The sequence below is a fragment of the Macaca nemestrina genome, chromosome 1, assembly GCF_043159975.1.
Source record: "Macaca nemestrina isolate mMacNem1 chromosome 1, mMacNem.hap1, whole genome shotgun sequence".
NCBI lineage: Eukaryota > Metazoa > Chordata > Mammalia > Primates > Cercopithecidae > Macaca > Macaca nemestrina.
Genome location: NC_092125.1, coordinates 32,657,230 through 32,672,438, shown reverse-complemented (window position 1 = coordinate 32,672,438; position 15,209 = coordinate 32,657,230). Strand labels below are relative to the sequence as shown.

General features: G+C 40.7%; 1 protein-coding gene across 14 annotated transcripts in view; it reads right to left on the bottom strand.

Moving 5' to 3' along the window:
- The window catches only part of LOC105484451 (RAB GTPase activating protein 1 like), a 796,528-nt gene that overhangs the window by 133,586 nt on the left and 647,733 nt on the right, over nt 1–15,209 (bottom strand). The gene's annotated exons all lie outside the window — the stretch shown is intronic.

Sequence of the window (15,209 nt, the reverse complement as noted above, 5' to 3'; positions counted from 1 at the left end):
GCTAGATTTTTTATATTTTTTAGTAGAGACAGGGTTTCACCGTGTCAGCCAGGATGGTCTCGATCTCCTGACCTCGTGATCCACCGTCTCAGCCTCCCAAAGTGCTGGGATTACAGGCTTGAGCCACCGCGCCTGGCCGGAGGTGAAGTCTTGATAGGGAGGCCTGGGTAGGGCGGTGGGGCACAATCTCCTATAGTTTGCTGCCCTCTCCAGTTTCCTGACTACAATGCAAACAGAATTTAATCAATTACCTCTTATTAAATTGAGCAACTATGAGAACAGGGAAAAAAGAACATTTGTTTTATGATGATATTAATCTATTGTAATCTGATCAACAAAACACCATTACTATGGGCTATCATGTGAAAATAAATAATCCCTCTTCATAACTGTATTATAATAAGGTTTTCCACAGTTCATTTTTATCTTGAGTCAAAAGAAATACCCTGTGCAGTGGTTTAGAGTAGCAGTTAACTCAGAAACTAAGAACTGACTAACCACTTCACTTCAAAGATGTCAAACAAGTTTCCATCAGAGGTAAACGTGGAAGGGGAGAGAAATAACACTTATTTAAAACCTAGTGTGCTAGGGAGGAGCCATAATTTCATTATCTCTTTTAGTTCTTATACAATACTTCATAGCAGGTTTTATTATGCCAATTTTACAGAAGAGATACTTGCCCTAAGAGTTTAACCAATTTAGGCTGGGCGGCGTGGAAATCATGCCTGTAATCCCAGCACTTTAGGAGGCCAAGGTGGGTGAATCGCCTGAGGCCAGGAGTTCGAGAGCAGCCTGGCCAGCATGGTGAAACCTCATCTCTACTAAAAAGACAAAAAAAATTAGCTGGTCGTGGTAGTGGGTGCCTACAATCCCAGCTACTCAGGAGGCTGAGACTTGAACCCAGGTGGCGGAGGCTGAGGTGAGCTGAGATTGTGCCACTGCACTCCAGCCTGGGCGACAGAGCAAGTGAGACTCCATCAAAAACAACAACAGCAACAAAAGAGTTGAAGCAATTTAAAGTCACACTACTTTGGCTAGGCTCAATGACTCATGCCTGTAATCCCGGTACTTTGGGAGGCTGAGACGAGAGGATCACCTGAGATCAGGAGTTCAAGACCAGCCTGGACAACATGGTGAAACCTCGTCTCTACCAAAAATACAAAAATTAGTGAGCCTGGTGGCATGCACCTGTAATCCCAGCTACTTAGGAGGCTAAGGGAGGAGAATCACTTGAACCCAGGAGGTGGAGGTTGCAGTGAGCTGAGATCACGTCACTGCACTCCAGCCTGGGCAACAGAGCAAGACTCTGTCATTCATAAATAAATAAATAAATAAATAAGTCACACTACTACTAAAGGAGAGTTATGATTAAACCCAAACATGTGATTACAAAGGCTCAGGTTTTTTCCCACCTACATTAGGTTTATCACAAATGAAAGCAAGAGAAAAGACAGGAGATTCAATTCACTTTTGAACAGCCCATTTGGAAACCCTGAAATAGAAGTTTTAAAATTTCTAATGGTAGACTATATTTCTCTTCTCTCAGTATTTTGCTCTTAATATTGTATCCTTATATAATGAAAATATGGGCTGAAAACTTCTATTGCATCCAATAGTATCTATCTCTCTCTCTCTCTCTCTCTCTCTATTTTTTTTTTTTTTTTTTGGTGTGATCTCAGCCCACTGCAACCTTCACCTCCTGGGTTCAAGCATTTCTCCTGCCTCAGCCTCCCAAGCAGCAGGGATTACGGGTGCACGCCACCACACCCAGCTAATTTTTGTACTTTCTTTTTTTTTTTTTTTTTTTTTTTTGAGACGGAGTCTCACGCTGTTGCCCAGGCTGGAGTGCAGTGGCGCGATCTCGGCTCACTGCAAGCTCCGCCTCCCGGGTTCCCGCCATTCTCCTGCCTCAGCCTCCTGAGTAGCTGGGACTACAGGCGCTCGCCACCGCGCCCGGCTAATTTTTTTTTGTATTTTTAGTAGAGACGGGGTTTCACTGTGGTCTCGATCTCCTGACCTTGTGATCCGCCCGCCTCGGCCTCCCAAAGTGCTGGGATTACAGGCTTGAGCCACCGCGCCCGGCCTAATTTTTGTACTTTCAATAGAGACAAGGTTTCACCATGTTGGCCAGGCTGGTCTTGAACCCCTGACCTCATGATCTGGCCGTGTTGGCCTCCCAACATGCTGGGATTACAGGCATGAGCCACCGTGGCCAGCTATCTATCATTTTTGAGACAGGATTTCTCCTTTGTCGTCCAGACTGGAGTGCAGTGATGCATTCACAGCTCACAGCAGCCTCAACCTCCTGGGCTCAAGTGATCCTCCCACCTCAGCCTCCAGAGGAACAGGGACTACAAGTACCACCATTCCCAGCTAATTTTTAAATTAAAACTGTTTTTTTTCTTTCTTTTTGAGACAGGGTCTCATTATTTTCCAGGGTGGAATGCAGTGGCATGATCACAGCTCACTGCGGCCTTGACCTTCCAGGCTCAGGTAATCCTCCTCCCTCAGTCTCCCAAGTAGCTGGAACTACAGGCATGTACTACCAAGCCTGGCTAATTTTTTTATATTTTTAGTAGAGAAGGGGTTTCACCATGTTGCCCAGGCTGGTCTCGAACTCATGAACTCAAGCCATCCACCCATCTCAGCTTCCCAAAGTGCTGGGATTACAGGTGTGAGCCACCATGCCTGGCCTGTAGTAGTACTTATTATATAAGGATTTGCAAATATGAAGAGAAAGAAGACTGAAGGCAATTTATCAATTTCTTCTCAAGTTACTGATGAATGCAATACACATATCAACAGACTGCTATAATGGAAAACATCATGTGAATTGAGGCAGCATTCTTGTCAGTGATGGCTTCCATGATGTTAAAAATTGGCTTTATGCATGCTTTTAGAGCAACAATAAATTGCTTAATGGTCTAAAATAGAATAATAAAAAGATTTTCATAATTTTAAAATAGTTGCCATAGTTGTGGCACTGGCAATGCTCAGAACATTCTAATTTCATTCATTTGAATGACAGTTTATTTTTTATGTTAAATCTAAAATATGTCTTTATATTTCTATAGATAGGGAAAGATGAGAGAAGGAGAAAAAATAAATGTTATGGTTGAAGTTTAAACTCTTTGAATATTGGCAGGCTGGCATCTCTCTCTCTCACTTTCTCTTTCTCTCCCCCTCCCTCCCTCCCTCTCCCCACCTCTCCTTCACTCTCTCTCAAACTTACATATCTCTTAAAAATTATTTTTGTCCTAAACTATTTGGCAGATATTGTCTTTGTATCCGATAACTTACTAAGTATGAACCTTTAAACTTCACTCTAGTTATCCTACATTGTTCTCTTTGTACAGTGGTTGACAATGCAAATAAGATATGAACACAGTTGAGATGTGAACATGATACATACAGTCTTATAGATTGCAGTTTATAAATAAGCTCTACATTAGTCAATTGTAGATGAAATGTTCTATTATTTATAGTTACTATAGCTACTAATAATCTAATATTGCCTTTTCAAAAAAGTTACAGGTTCTTGCTATGTTGCCCAGGCCAGACTTGAATTCCTGGGCTAAGCAATCTTCTCACCGCAGCCTCCCGAGTGGGTAGGACCACAGGCACAAGTTACCATGCCTGGCAATATTGCTTTAAAAACACTTTATTTTATGATAGGGTAAGGTCTTACTGAAGATACTCCATTAAAACAAAAAATGTCTGATATGTATAGAGGGTAATTAATCATTATACAAAATGTTATCTTAGGAGTTCTTGCCTGTGAAAGAAAACAAGCTATAAATTTGCCCAAAGCCTCTCTGCAAGATAGAATTCTAAAGTAGCCATTTTGTAAAGCCGTTTCATTCTGAGACAAAAGTAACTCTTTGAAAGCACAGTTTCTCTTTAATGTAGACTTGCTTAACACTATTAATATAAGTTGCCTGTGTTCTTTTTTGAGACGAAGTCTTGTTCTGTCACCCACGCTGGAATGCAGTGGCACCATCTGGGCTCACTGCAACTTCCAACTCCTGGGTTCAAATAATCCCCCGCCTCAGCCTCCCAAGTAGCTGGGATTACAGGCGTGTGCCATCATGCCCAACTATGTGTTCTTTTTACTGCTAATATTTTTGTGCAAGTGGCAAGTGGTCTTTTTTTTTTTTTTTTTTTTTGAGACAGGGTCTCACTCTGTTGCCCAGGCTGGAGTGCAGTGGCACGATCTCTCGGCTTACTGCAGCCTCAAACTTTCCAGGCTCAGGTGATCCTCCCACCTCAGCCTCCCAAGCAGCTGGGACCACAGGTGTGTGCCACCACATCCAGCTAATTTTTCTATATTTTGTAGAGACATGGTTTGGCAGTGTTGTCCGGGCTGGTTTCAAACCCTTGAGCTGTGGTGATCCTCTTCCCAGGCTTCCCAAAGTGCTGAGATTAGAGGAGTGAGTCACCACACTAGCCTGGTGCAAATGGTCTTTAATGTCTCAGAACCACAGAATGCAAAGGGTGCAGTAAGCAAATTTGCTAGTATTTTGTTTTTACTTCAGGGCAGCTGAACAGAATCACAGTTGATATGGTTTGGCTGTGCCCCCACCCAAAGTCTCATATTGAATTGTAATCCAAATTGTAATTCCCATGTGTGGGGGGAGGGACCTCATGGGAGGTGATCAGATCATGGGGGTGGTTTTCCTATGCTGTTCTTGTGATAGTGAGTGAATTCTCATGAGATCTGATGGTTTTAGACGGGGTTTTTCCCCATTGTGCTCGCATTCTTCTTCCTGCCACCATGTGAAGAACATGTTTGCTTCCCCTTCTGCCATAATTGTAAGTTTCCTGAGGCCTCCCCAGCCATGCTGAACTGTGAGTCAATTAAACATCTTTCCTTTATAAATTAACCAGTCTCTGGTATGTCTTTATTAGCAGCATGAGAATGAACTAATACAAGAGTGAAGAAAATAGGTCTGAGATTTGGATAATAATACAACTTTATATGTCATAGTGGGGAGACTTAACCTCAGACAAGTAAACACACCAAGGCTAAATTAAGTATGACAGGACATTGCAAAATGACAGCACTACTCACACCCTCAAACCTAGAACACCCTTAGCTCAGATGACGCTTCTGAGGTACTTCTGGGTCAAACAACCAAAAGTAAAACCATCATATGTAAGTAATAGCAACTACTTCAATTTAATTTCTAAATTCCTTCTCCTAAAACCTTAATATATTTCCTCTAAAAGAATCAGCTTAGCATTAAAAAGAAATATTACAGAATTCTGTATCCAGTGAATTAGAAAATATTTTCTTTTCTTTTCCTTTTTTTTTTTTCTGAGACGGAGTCTTGCTCTGTTGCCAAGGTTGGAGTGCAGTGGCGCCATCTTGGCTCACTGCAACCTCTGCCTCCTGGGTTCATGCAGTTCTCCTGCTTCAGCCTCCTGAGTAGCTGGAATTATAGGCATGCATTACCACTCCCGGCTAATTTTTGTATTCTTAGTAGACACAGGGTTTCGCCATGTTGGCCAGGCTGGTCTCAAACTCTTGACCTCGTGATCTGCCTGCCTCAGCCTCCTAAAGTGCTGGGATTACAGGTGTGAGCCACCGTGCCTGGCCAGAAAACACTCCTACTCAGCAAATATCATTGATAGGGTATTCTGTTAGAAAAGATTAACTAAATTAAATGACAAATACAGCAATGCTACTATGAGACTGAAGGGAGAAAAAAGAAGTTCCCATAAAACATACTTTTTTTTTTTTTCTACAAACAACTCATGTACAAATTAATTATAAAAATGCAGACCAGGCACAGTGGCTCACCCCTGTAATCCCAGCACTTTGGGACGCCTAGGTGGGTGGATCATTTGAGGTCAGGAGTTCGAGATCCTGACCTGGCCAGGATGGTGAAACCCTGTCTCTACTAAAAATACAAAAATTTGCCAGGCATGGTAGGTGTGCCTGTAGTCCCAGCTACTTGGGAGGCTGAGGCAGGAGAGTCACTTGAACCCGGGTGGCAGAGGTTGCAGTGAGCAGAGACCAAGTTGCTGCTCTCCAACCTGGGCGACAGAGCAAGAATCCATCTCAAAAAAAAAAAAAAAAAAAAAAAGAATTAATCATAAAAATGCAGAAATCAGAAGAAATATCAAAGTAAAACAACTTCCTCTTGGATTTGATGGTTAATATACAAATATATAACTTTAAAATAAGTAAATCCTTCAAGCCTTTACTAGATACCTAGGTCTATTAGTTATTTAGGCAGTTGCTAAGCAACATCCTCTTCCATAGGGTTAAAGTACATGAAATTAGCAGGTTTTTGGGAAAACATAAATTGAATGAAAAAATAGGGAACAGCCAAAAGGAAAAAGCATTAACTTGCTAATTAGGCTGTAAGAGAGGTTTAGTGACTTTTAGCAATAGTTTTTATGCATTTCATTTTCTACTAGCACCAAATGAGATGGTACTTTAACACATTAATATTTTAATTTTATTGAAACAGTGATCATTATACCCACTTCTACACTTAAAAACTTAATTATATAATTAAGGTATCAGATCAGGATACCCCAGTATCCTGATCCAATGCCCCAATTACTACTACCAACAATGATCTCCATAGATCCCTTTCTCTAACACTACTGTTTTTCAAATCACCAGTTTCAGGGTATGTCACAGCCCTGGTTTTGTGCTTAAAAATTTTTTGTTGTAACATGAAGTCAGTAAAGCTACAGCTTCATCATGCTGCTTAGAAACTACTAGATCTCGCTTTGACAAGGGCGCCGAGGAGAATACACAATGGGGAAAGGACAGTCTCTCCAATAAATGGTGCTGGAAAAACTGGATCTCCACATGCAAGAGAATGAAACTGGACCCTCATTTTATACCATAACAAACATTAACGTGAAATATTTAAAGACTTAAATTTAAGACCTGAAATCACAAAACTCCTAGAAGAAAACTTAAGGGAAAAACTCCTTTACACTGGTTTTGGCAATGATTTTTTGACACAAGCACAGGCAATAAAAGGAAAAATAAACATGTGGGACTACATCAAACTAAAAAGCTTTGCACAGCCAAGGAAGCAGTCAACAAAATGAAAATGCAACCTAGAAAATGGAAGAAAATATTTCCAAACTATATATCTCATGAGGGGTTAATATCCAAAATATTTAAGGAATTTATATAACTCAACAGCAAAACACCAAATAACCCAATTAAAAAATGGCCAAAGGACCTGAATAGATATTTTCCCAAAGAAGTCACAAATATAGCCAGCAAGTACATGAAAGGGTGCTCAACATCACTAATCATTAGGAAAATACAAATCAAAACCATGAAATATTACCTCATACCTGTTAGGATGGCCATTATTTAAAAAAAAAAAAAAAAAAAAGAGAGCGAGAGAGAGAAGTGTTAGTGAGGATATGGAGAAAAGAGAACCTTTATACACTTTTGGTGGAAATGTAAATTGGCCCAGCTACTATGAAGAACAGTACAGAGGGTCTTCAAATATAAAAAATGGAACTACTGTAGCAATTCCACTTCTGGATATGTAACCAAAGTAAATGAAATCAGCATAGTATCTTGAAGAGATATTTGCACTCCTACATTCACTGCAGAATTATTCATAATGACCAAGATATAGAAATAACCTAAGCATGTGTTGATGGATGAATGGATACAAAAAAGGTGGTATATATATTTATATTTATACATATGCATAATAGATTATGTCATAAAAAAGAAGGAAATCCTGCCATTCATGACAACATGGATGAACCTGGAAGACATTACGCTAAGTGAAATAAGCCAGACACAGAAAGACAAATATTATATGACTTCAGTTACAGAAGGAATCTAAAAATGTCAAACTCACAGAAGCAGAGAGTAGAATGGTGATTGCTCCTTGTTGGGGGATAAGATAGATGGAGAGATGTTGCTCAAAGGGCCCAAATTTCAGTTATAAGATGATAAAGTTCTGGGTATCTAATGTACGGTATGGTGACTACAAGTTAATGATACTCTACGGTATATTGAAGTTTGGTAAGGGAGATTTAGATTTGCTAGATCATAAGTGTTCTCATCACACACATACACACACGTTAACTATATGGAGTATTGGATGTGTTAATTAGCTTGACTGTGGTAATTATTTTACAGTGTATGCACATATCAAATCATCATGTTATATACCTTAAATATAAATAATTTTTGTCAATTAAATCTCAATAAAGCTGGGAAGGAAAGAAACTATTAGATCCCTAAAAACTTTGTTCTTTACTGTTAGCATTTTGGAATAACTTTTTTTTTCCCCCAGATTTTACTATATCAATTCAATAAGTAAAGAAGAATGTTGTTTAATCTACTTGGTATAACAATGGAAACTCATTAAAAAGGAAATAGGCAAATAACTGAAGGGAGAATTACTGTGGAATTTCAAATGTTGTGAAGGAAGGAGAAAGTGGAATATAGACTTTTATTATTTTGAGGATTCAAGGGAAAATTCCCCACCCTACCTCTCTACTTGTCCTCTTCTTCATTTTTAAAAAAATATCTGATTTTTTATTTTTTTCGAGACAGGGTCTTGCTGTGTTACCCAGATTGGAGTGCAGTGGCGCAATCACAGCTCACTGCAACCTCAACTTCCTGGGCTCAAGCAATCCTGCCTCAGCCTCCCAAGTAGCTGGGACAGTAGGTGTGTACCACTGGGTGTGGCTAAGATATACATACATAAAATATCCTTCCACCTCCGCCTCCCTAGTCATTTTTTAATATTGTGTTGCAAGTTGTGTAAATGGTGCCAGGATGCAATTTCTAATCCCCTTATTCACTAAATCATTTCCTGCCTGATTTTCGTAAAGTTCACATTGAGCAAACCTTGATGCAAAAGCTAGTGAGGGCCATAAAAGAACCACATAAAGAACCTACATTTGTGATGAATTTTGTCATGAAGGAGGTGCCTTGTGTCTGGATTGTGATCATGTAATCATGCCTCCTTATATTAATCCTGCAACGAATATACCATGTGAGCTTAGATAGTGAGGCTCTTACTTTATTTGAGAAAAAAAAAAAGCATTGGACTAAATGATTGGTCAAGTCTACTAAAGCTTAACAGTCCATGACATCATTTTAAAGCATACTGCCTTATAAAAATCGTTATTTTTAATTTTCTTTTTTCTTTTTTTTGAGTTCAGGGGTACATGTGCAGGATGTGCAGGTTTGTTACATAGGCAAACATGTGTCATGGGTTTTTTTTGTACAGATTATTTCATCACCCAGGTATTAAGCTTAGTATCCATTAGTTATTTTTCCTGATCCTCTCCCTCTTACCCTCTGCCCTCTGGTAGTCCCCAGTGTGTGCTGTTCTTCTCTATGTGACTATCATTTAGCACCCACTTGTAAGTGAGAACACGCAGTATTCGGCATTAGTTTGCTAAGGATAATAGCCTCCAGCTCCATCTATGTCCTTGCAAAGGACACGATCTCATTCTTTTTTATGGCTGTATAGTATTCCATGGTATATATGTACTACATTATCTTTCTTTTTTTTCTTTTTTTTTTTGAGATGGAGTCTCACTCTGTCACCCAGACTGTGGCACAATCTCGGCTCACTGAAACCTCCGCCTCCTGGGTTCACGCCATTCTCCTGCCTCAGTCTCCCAAGTAGCTGGGACTACAGGCACCCGCCACCAAGCCCGGCTAACTTTTTTTTGTACTTTTAGTAGAGACAGGGTTTCACCGTGTTAGGCAGGATGGTCTCGATCTCCTGACCTCATGATCCGCCTGCCTCAGCCTTCCAAAGTGCTGGGATCACAGGCATGAGCCACTGTACCCGGCCTCACATTTTCTTTAAACAGTATATCACTGATGGGCATTTAAGTTGATTCCATGTCTTTGCTATTGTGAATAGTGTTGCAATGAATATACGCACACATGTGTCTTTATAACAGAATGATTTATATTCCTTTTTGTATATACCCAGTAAAGGGATTGCTGGGTCAAATGGTATTTCTGTCATTAGGTCTTTGAGGAATCGCCACACTGTCTTCCACAATGGTGGAACTAATTTACACTCCCATCAACAGGCTAAAAGTATTCTTTTTGCTCAACAACCTCACCAGCATCTGTTATTTTTTGACTTTTTAATAATAGCCAGAAATGTTATTTTTCAAAGACTATTTGATCTTTAAACCTGCTCAGATGAGATATTTATTACCAGATAGTAGGATCTTTTGCTTTCTTTTTTGTTTTCCTGTAGGAATAAGAAGTGTCTCAGGCCAGACTTAAGAATCCATTGTGAAGGTCTAATAGTCTAGGTAAGGATAAAAGGCCAAGAGTCAGCAAGCAGTTGGTAATGGTACACATGGCTGAACTATAACATTATAATGACCTTCATTTTATTTTCTTTTTTTTTTTCTTTTTTTTTTTTTTTTTAGACGGAGTCTCGCTCTGCCACCCAGGCTGGAGTGCAGTGGCCGGATCTCAGCTCACTGCAAGCTCCGCCTCCCGGGTTCACGCCATTCTCCTGCCTCAGCCTCCCAAGTAGCTGGGACTACAGGCGTCCCCCGCCACCTCGCCCGGCTAGTTTTTTGTATTTTTTAGTAGAGACGGGGTTTCACCGTGTCAGCCAGGATGGTCTCCATCTCCTGACCTCGTGATTCGCCCGTCTCGGCCTCCCAAAGTGCTGGGATTACAGGCTTGAGCCACCGCGCCCGGCCCATTTTATTTTCACAACCTCTAGAATCAAATATGAGAAGACTCTCCAAATCATAGAACTCTTATGTTGAGTCACAGAGTCACATACGGAAGTGTTTTTCAATCTTGGCACTATTAGTGTTTTGGAATGGGTGATTCTTTGTTGTGGGGAGACTATCCTGTGCATTTAAAGATGCTTTGCACAATCATTGCCCTCTGCACACCAGATACCAGTAGCATCTCACACCCCAAGGCTGTGGCAACCAAAATATTTTCCACACATTGCTAAATGTCCCCTCAGGGCAAAGCAACTCCCTGTTGAGGACCATGGATATACAGTGTGTGGCTTACGCCTATAATTCTAATACTTTGAGAGGCCAAGGGCAGGGGGATCACTTGAGCCCAGGAGTTCAAGACCAGCATAAGTAACATAGTGAGACCCCATCTCTACAAAAAAAATTTTAAACATTAGCCAGGCGTGGTGGCATATGCCTGTAATCCCAACTACTCAGGAGGCTGAGGTAGGAGGATCATTTGAGCCTGGGAGGTCGAGGCTGCAATGAGTACCACTACATCCCAGCCTGGGTGACAAAGTGAGACCCTGTCTCAAAATAAACAGTAAAATAATTAAACAATTTAACAATAAAACAATAAAATTAAAACAGTAAAATAAAATACAATTATAGACAGGAGTTATTTTTCACCACAAATTAACTTTTAACTATTAGACCCTTAAAAATATTTTTTTGTTTGTTTGTTTTTTGAGACGGAGTCTCGCTCTGTCGCCCAGGCTGGAGTGCAGTGGCCGGATCTCAGCTCACTGCAAGCTCCGCCTCCCGGGTTTACACCATTCTCCTGCCTCAGCCTCCCGAGTAGCTGGGACTATAGGTGCCCGCCACCATGCCTGGCTAGTTTTTTGTATTTTTTTTAGTAGAGACGGGGTTTCACCGTGTTAGCCAGGATGGTCTCGATCTCCTGACCTCAGGTGATCCACCTGTCTTGGCCTCCCAAAGTGCTGGGATTACAGGGGTGAGCCACCATGCCCGGCCATTAGAAATATTTTTTATGGGCTGGGCGCAGTGGCTCACGCCTGTAATCCCAGCACTTTGGGAGGCCAAGGCGGGGGATCACTTGAGATCAGGAGTTTGAGACCAGCCTGGGCAACATGGTGAAACCTCGTCTCTACTAAAAATACAGAAAAATTAGCTGGGCCTGGTGGCAGTCACCTGTAATCCCAACTACTTGGGAAGCTGAGGCAGGAGAATCGTTTGAACCCAGGAGGCAGAGGTTGCAGTAAGCCGAGATCGTGTCACTGCACTCCAGCCTGGGGGGACAAGAGCGAGACTTCTCCCCCTGACCAAAAAAAAAAATTATGATTTCAGACCGATCTGATATTGTTTCTGACCTTACTAAAAATTGTCAGTAAATGAGTCACTGAATTAGTATCCGTGAAAAACTCTTTTATTTTGAGAAGGTTCTTGCTCTCGTAGATTACAAGAATACACACACTCTTAAAATTAGGAAATCACGAATCAGTTACTGACAAGTCATCTGTGGGTGTCTCATTGTTATCAATATTATCAATACATATCATTATTAATTATATGTTGGTATAGATAACTATTGAAATTCATTAATCAGTTCTATATAGCAGTATCTATGAATTTCAGAGATAGGAGGGTTATAAAGGGTTTTCAAATTCTTATGTTTCCAATCCATGGTTTATTGATGAATTTATCATAAAAAAGATAACTATATTTACTCATAAATATAAGATACCATGACTTCACAGGGTATTGGAATTGGCTTCAGAGATTATTATCTAGTGCCTGATTTACAGATGGGGAAATGAAAGCCTAAGTCTTAGACAAATGAAAAAGCAAAAATAAATTTCAGTTTTAAAAATGAGGAAAATAGGAAATGGAGAGGGTAGCAACCGAAGGAAGCAGATACAAAGCTGAGAGAGGAAAATAATGTCTCTAATGGTGTATGCAGGGTGTGACAAACCAAAGCATCATAAATGGCAGCTCTCAGGCCCTGGGACTCATACAGAAGAAGACAACGGAGGTGCTGGGTATAATTTTACAGCTCTGAACAAAGTCAGTACTTCCTATCAAGGGAAGTTGTTTCTGGTGTAGACCTGTAAAAGCAGGTGACAGTGGGCAGATACAACTTCCCTGGGGCAGTGGTAGAATTCTAGGTTGTTATTTTATACCATTTGATTTAACTTAAGATGTTGTTGTTTGGTTGGGTGGGAAGAGGGTGTACTGAGCACATTTTAAACTTTTAAATTTTGAAAGATTTTTTTCATGTGTTTATCCTGGGGCTTTTAAACCCAAAGGTCTAACTTTTTTTTTTTTTTGAGACGGAGTCTTGCTCTGTCTTCCAGGCTGGAATGCAGTGAGGTGATCTCAGCTCACTGCAACCTCCGCCTCCTGGGTTCAAGTGATTCTCCTACCTCAGCCTTCTGAGTAGCTGGGATTGCAGGCTCGTGCCAGCAGGCCCGGCTAATTTTTTTATTTTTAGTACAGATGGGGTTTCTCCATGTTGGCCAGGCTGATTTCAAACTCCTGACCTCAGGTGATCTGCCCACCTCAGCCTCCCAAAGTGCTTGGATTACAGGCGTGAGCCACTGCACCTGGCCTCAAAGGTCTAGCTTTTAATGTAAAATACATAAAATAGAAAAGTAAAAGGTATGTCCAATAAAACAGTGGTTGACCTTTGGATGCTTCTGTTCAAGTTTAAGTTGTATTTTAAAACTGTCCAGGTAATCCAATGTGTAATTGGTTAGTCTAATCTGAAAGCATTTGTATGGGGCTAGAAGTATATAATATTTTAAAAATAATAGAACAAGTTGTCTTTTTTTTGTTTTGTTTTGTTTTGTTTTTTATGAGATGGAGTCTTGCTCTGTCACCCAGGCTGGAGTGCAGTGGCATGATATTGGCTCACTGCAACTTCTGCCTCCTGGGTTCAAGCAATTCTCTGCCTCAGCCTCCCGAGTAGCTGGAATTACAGGTGCCCGCCATGACACCCGGCTAATTTTTTGTATTTTTAGTAGAGATGGGGTTTCACCATCTTGGCCAGGCTGGGCTTGAACTCCTGACCTTGTGATCCATCCGCCTTGGCCTCCCAAAGTGCTGGGATTACAGGCATGAGTCACTGTGCCCAGCTTGTCATTTCATTTTAACTGGCCAACTGAAAAAGCTATGCTCTGCCAGTATAAACAAAAATAAGTCATTGCATGAACACCAAGCCCTCATTAAAAATAGGCTTAAAGAAACTTCAAATACTAAAAAGTAGTTTATATAACTTTACCTTTTTAAGTGGTACTTCAGTGAAATTCAAGAGAACACACAAATTGCTAAGTGCTTCCTATGTACAAAGCAGAGTGCTACACATCTGGGGTAGCAGAATGAAAAACTCAAGAACTCATCTATAAATAGTCTATAGTAACAAACTGAAATTTCTATATGTAATGAAAATAAATTAGTTAATCCTACATTCTCCACACACACAAAAATACCTTTTAATCTCAATCTGTTTCAAAATTTCTTTGACTTGAGCCTTTTTTTTTTTCAAAAACCTGCTTTTAACAGGCTCTCAAGAGCCATGTCTTTGTTTAATAGGGGCAGAAAACGAGACCCATAGAAGTGGAATGCTTACTTAAGGATCCTATGAAATCACAGGTGGAATTTAGACTTACGTGATGTAAGAGCTAGACAGGCCCTCTGGAGTCCTCTAACTTAACTGCTTATGTCAAAGGCCTGGTATCACATAGCTATTCAGTGGCAAAATTAAGATGTGTAGCAGCCCTTCTGACTCTTAAGCAAAGGCCCTCATGGAAGCTAAAACCATGTCTTGCCCTTGGTTTATGTCTAGGATACAGTCATTCATAGTGTTCCATAGAGCACAACTGAACTCTTGGAGCTAAATAAGGTGGTTAGAAGCCTCCTCCAGTGTCTTTCAGACTGGAGAAGCTCTAAGCTTGAATGCAGCCATCAGAGTGGTCTACCTGGCTGCCTGGTTCAGACTTGCTATGACCCTCCAGAACAAGGCAGCAAATAGATTGGTCTCTACTACTAGAATATATGACCTAGGCTCAATGGTAATTTGACTTCCCACACTTAATATAAAATCAGGATTCCTGATTTTATGTAATTTGTTCCTTATTGAGAATATCATAGGGAAAATATAACTTGAAAAGGGTTTACATAGGAAAGGAAGATGGAGCATTAAAAAAGGCATTTATGGGCTGGGTGTGGTGGCTCACTCCTGTAATCCCAGCACTTTGGGAGCTGAGGCGGTAGATCACTTGAGGTCAGGAGTTCGAGACCAGCCTGGCCAACATGGCAAAACCCCATCTCTACTAAAAATACAAAAATTAGCCAGGTGTGGTGGTATGTGCCTGTAATCCCAGCTACTTAGGAGACTGAAGAAAGAGAATCACTTGAATCCTGGAGGCAGAAGTTACAGTGTGCCAAGATCATACCACTGCACTCCAGCCTGGGCGACAGAGTGAGACTTTGCTTCAAAA